Below are 5,811 nucleotides of genomic sequence, written 5' to 3'. Positions count from 1 at the left end.
CCCCCCCAACCCCAGTCTAGAATCAAAGGGTGGTCCTCTCTGAGCCTGGTGTGTGTATGTGAAGCCGGTGTGAAAAGATGGCTCTGTATCCTGGAGATCCCGGAGCCACTGACAGCCGCTTCACACTTCTACCCTGCTCGGTTTGTGGAAAGGGGAAACACAGAAGCGACATTTCTTAGTCCTGGCTTGGCGCCACCCCCCCCCCCCAACCCCAGTCTAGAATCAAAGGGTGGTCCTCTCTGAGCCTGGTGTGTGTATGTGAAGCCGGTGTGAAAAGATGGCTCTGTATCCTGGAGATCCCGGAGCCACTGACAGCCGCTTCACACTTCTACCCTGCTCGGTTTGTGGAAAGGGGAAACACAGAAGCGACATTTCTTAGTCCTGGCTTGGCGCCACGCGTCGGTTAAAAGCTTTGGGTAGTGGGTCACAGAAAGGCTTTGCGCGAGGAAGTAAACAGACCAACGTGCACACATTGGAAGCAAAATCATCAATGACACGATCAGGCGTCAATGTGAGCTGGGGAAAAGAAATGCGCATTTAAGCTTTTCATTTTGACGGACCTCCAACCAGCATGCTAGTTTTTAGTGTATCCATAAAGAAGACACGCGAGCACTGGAAGAACATGCAAACTCCACACGGGAAGGCCTGATCGGATATTGGAACCTGCAATAGCGTCTTAGTCACAAATAGTTTTGAAGTACATTTCGACTGCAAATGTTTCCCTATGACTCATCTGTTTGCAGTTGGCACTCCTCATTTCTTCTTTATCTGCATCTTAATATGTATCTTTTACTCACCTTGTTGGAAGCTCCTGTTCAACGCCCACGGTGACTCACCGGCAGGTAAGGAGGAGGTCACACCTGCCGACATCCGGAAAGGATTCCCCAACAATGTGCAGAAGTTGACCAAGAAGACTTTTTAATCTAACTCCAAAAAAAAAAAAATTCTATCCATTTGGGTTTTTTTTTTACATTGCTTGTGGACATTACGGTTGAGATTTAATTCTTGTCTCACTAGTCAATATTTTGAACTTTTTTTTTTTTTTTAATAAAAAAGGCCAGTGGAATAAGTTTATCCCCTTTCCCCCCTGCATTTCCAAGTAGATCAATTTGCCCCCCAACATATTGAAAATGTTTCATTCATCATAACGCCTTCATTACATGTGGCCTTGAATCACCGGTTTGGCGGTGATTGTTCTACTGTAACCAGTACCACCAGCTTTTCCACTTATCTCAAATCAAGTTCTTGGATACCTTGAGAATGTCAAGTTCAAGTGCAAGGGGGCCAAGAGTTCCCGTCAACGTCTAATTTATGCCACCACCACCTCCCATTATTATTCACTCACTTTACGACCAACTCGGTGAACTGTTATTTCATCAAGCCCACCTTTTCCACCATTACCGCCATGTTTCAAGGGCTCCCTGTGTACTGACACACAATGTAGGCTTGTTCGCAGTTATTATCTTAGCACCACTGTGAATACAATAATTCCGCTAAGGATCATATCAAGCATGAGGCAACTGTTGTGAAATCTTACCACTGAATTGAAAAGGGGCTGACTCGGCTTCTAGGCTGTCAGCCCAAAGTCTGACTTTGCACTGCGTGTGTGTGTGTGTGTGTGTGTGTGTGTGTGTGTGTGTGTGTGTACAGTGTGTTTAAGTCAGAAGTTGATATGATTTAAAAAATTTAAAGGAACATATAGTAATGTTTTGAATGACTTGCATCCTACATAAAGTAGATGTAATATGTATATATATATATATATATATATATATACTGTACACACACACACACACACACACACACACACACTGTACACACACACACACATAGCAGCTTCATTTCTATTGTGGCATTTGAAAAAAGCACCTGGGACTCCCCACATCGTGGCAGATGGAGGAGCAACCACACACCCACTCAGGTTTGGAGGCTACGCTCCAAGGGGCCAAACATAACAATAACCTTCGGATTGGTTCTGCGTTTCGTGAGTTTGCACGGAGCGGCTCCATGTTACAAGGCCAATGAAAGCAGACCAGAACCACATTATGAATGCTGGAAATTACAGAGAATCATTTGTTAATTTAATTTGAGCGGGGGGGTCAGAGAAATGTGACCCAGTCATACTTTGACTTTTGAATGACAGCTTGCCAGCATGAAAAAAGCACATTACAAAAAAAAAAAAACGAACCTCAGTCTGAGGTCAGCATTCTTTGCTCTTACATCTTAAACCAGTAATTACCGGTAACCTAAATATCCTTTTGTTGTGCCAAAGTGTGCCATAGTTTGAGGTTGCCACCCGTCCCGTAAAATATGGAAACGTCCTTTAATTGGGAATTACATGTTGCATCCCATATTGAACCAATACGGGATGCGGTTTGTTCTGTATTTTCCTACTTGTCCCATGCGTCTATTACACACAAATGTGAACAACAGAGGGACAAAGTGGAGCCAGACATCAGTGTATACATGGCTACTGACGTGGATTGCATTGGTATTTCAGAAGTCTACTATGATTTTGATTGGACCGGTGGCCGACTGGTTAGCGCGTCTGCCTCACAATGTACAGGTGCATGGTTCGATTCCAGCTCTGGCCTTCCTGTGTGGAGTTTGCATGTTTCCCCCGTGCCTGCACGGGTTTTCTCCGGGTACTCCTGTTTCCTCACATATTCCAAAAACATGTGTGGCAGGCTAATGCAACACTCTAAATTGTGAGTGTGAGCCTAGATGATTGTTCGTCTATGTGTTCCCTGCAATTGGCTGGCAACTGGTTCGAGGTGTACCCCGGCCTACTGCTTGAAGACAGGTGGGATAGGCTCCAGCATGCCCCTTGTGAGGGTAAAGCGGATCAGAAAATGGATGGATGGATGGAGTTTTTAAAGTCTAATAAATAAACATGTATGTAGGCTTACACACACACATACGCGCGCGCACACACACACACACACACACACACACAACCACACCCATTGTGTCCCTTATTTCCAGACCTGAAGGGTGGCGGCAACCTTACCATCGCAGGAGCACGGTCCAAAATACAGCCTTCTTTCTCCCTCTGTTGGACATAGTGCTCCTCTGCAGCCTTTTTGTTTTAAATGTATTCCGACGTGATTAGTATCCTTTATTTATTCAATTATTTTGTTGGAATAATTATTTTTATTTATTTTTTTTGCCAGTTGCGAGTTTAAAGAAAAATTGCATTTTAGGGCGCACTCCAGACTTATATGGTGTTTCAAAAACTATTTTGAAGCATTAATTTCTCTTTTGTTGTTGGCGGTTTTTTTTGGAGGGGGGGGCTCAGGACAAGTACATTCACTTAGGTAGTGCATGTTTTAATATTTTGTATGTGGATTTCAATAAAATTTGATGGATGAGAAATAGAATGTCTTCCGGAGATAAAATGTTTTCCAATTCTGGAATGACCTTCATCACTCTGATGCTGTTATGTATTTGGGTACGGGAATGACAAGAACAGAATGGATTATGAAAATGTGTGTTTTCTCTACTTTTAAGTTTAAAAAAAACCAAAAAAACGTTCTTAAAAAAAACAAAAAAACACTGTCGTGCTTTTTACGGTGTGAGGCACACTTCCTCTAGGTGGCACTGAGGAATCATGTCAAGATCCACACATTTTCTGCAGCTGGTGCACGCTGGACAGGTTGCCAACCATTGCAAGCACGAGGCGTACTGTACCTGCAAATTCCACACAGGAGAGCCTGAACCTTCATTTAAATTCAGAAACTCTCAGCTCTGAAGCAGACTTGCGAACTACTCCAAATCGTGCTGCCTGAAGAAAAACAAATGTATTTAAATCTGCTAAAATAAATTCAACTGCTCATGAAGGGTTGGTTGATGCGGAATCCTCAATGCCAAATGCTCCACAGCATCATTTACGGGGAAGTGGTCCACCTCAGAATGTGCCCTCCAAAATCTTCCCTCCCCCCCAAAAAAACCCAAAACAAAACCAAAAAGAAAGCTGACATTTAATCTACATGCTACACACACAAAGAAACAATTCTGAGCAGCTCACTCAAGACACATTTCCAGAAATCAACTGCTTACTAAAATACCTCTTTGTTTAACTTCGCATCAAAGTCCAAATTTTAGAATGACAGTGGCGCTCCACTGTTCACAAAATGTTCCAAACGAAACTGCATCTTGTGGTCTGCACACAAAATAGAAGACTGTCTACACAAGCGGCAATACAAATTGTATTGCTGATTCACATCAGCAGTCATCTTGGTTGTTTGTTGATGTCTCAAGGGACTCCAAAATTTGTGGTCTCATCAAACTCTATTAGTTTTCGAGTTATGACTTGCCTATCCACTGTCAAAGCAAATCAGCATGAACTTGCAAATTAGGCCGGTTTTCAGAGTATCTTTTTGGACACTGGATCTCACGTCTCTTAATTTCTCTATTTAAAGCAGAAGCATTAATAGAGTGTTTATCTAATGTTATGTATGTCATTTACATTTACTCAGTGATGTATAAGCCCCTTTTTCTTTCTGTCTTTTGTTGGACAATATCGGTTTAATTGGCCATTCAGCGGGAGTGCATTTGTGTGCTCTGACCATGCTGTTTATCATTGATACAAAGGAAGAGCTTTTCATTGAGGCGAGCAAAGCAATGGAAGCTTGCGTCGACGATTAAAGGAGCCATTGGTAAGAATCTAGTTTTTAACCGAATCAAGTTTCTATCCATCCATCAATTATCTGAGCCCCATATCCTCACGAGGGTTGCGGGCGTACTGTCGTCGATCCTAGAAGTATTTGGGCAGTAGGCGGGTAACGCCCTGGACTGGTTGCCGGCCAATTCCAGGGCACACATAGACAAATAAACATTCACGCTCACAATCACACCTAGAGACCATTTAGAGTGTCCAATTAACCTACTATGCATGTTTCTGGAATGTTGGAGGATGTTTAAGCCTACAATAAATTCCATTAGAGTGGGTTGCACATGGCACAAAGTGCACCTGTCGTTTTGTCAGAAGAGGCTTTAAGCCAGGGGTGTCAAACTCATTTTTGTCATAGGCCACTTTGGAGTTGATGTCGGGCCGTCCCGACAGTTAAACCGAATAAATGTTTAATCATCACATAGTATTATTACTTGTACACAAAAGAATGATGGATTACTAGTTTAGAAATAAGTCAACTATTTGTTTCTTGTTTGTTCAATTATTGTTCAAGTGAGTGTAAACACTGTGAACAAAATTATGGCGAAATCTCAACGTTATTTGTTACACATGACAATTTGACATTTCTGTACAGATTTTAGCGAGGCTCACGGAAGTTGACACACATGATTTGTTTTCGCGGGCCACATACAATGATGAGGCGGGCCGGATCTGGGCCCCGGGCTTTGAGTTTGACACCACTCCTTTAAGTTTTTCAAACAATGCTTGCAAGATTTAACATACAGTTAGGCATACACCCATGAGTCAAACCCACTTGTTTTATAACCGCTTATGTTTTTAAACTTGATTTTCACGCATGCACAGATGAGATCTGCAAGTGTCTTTTTGAATGAGCCAAATTAATTTCGCCAGGTTTTTTTTTTTTTTGCGTCAGTCTGCCATTCAAATAGCAAAACGGGCGTGGTTACTATATAATTTTTATGTAATTTTTTTTCATTATCTATGGGGCATAAATTGAATGAGTCAAGTGAACTTCGCCTGGCAACAGGTGACCAGTCATCAACCGTGCTTACAAAAACTAAACAATTCAAGTAATTCGCTGTATTATTCATCGTGTTGTTTTATTTTATTAAAAAACGCTGCTTGTTTTTAGAAATCGTTAAAATACAAAAAAAAAA

This window comes from Hippocampus comes, unplaced genomic scaffold (assembly GCF_001891065.2).
Source record: "Hippocampus comes isolate QL1 unplaced genomic scaffold, H_comes_QL1_v1.1 scaffold155, whole genome shotgun sequence".
Classification (NCBI taxonomy): Eukaryota; Metazoa; Chordata; class Actinopteri; order Syngnathiformes; family Syngnathidae; genus Hippocampus; species Hippocampus comes.
Note: the sequence above shows the minus strand (reverse complement) of the source record.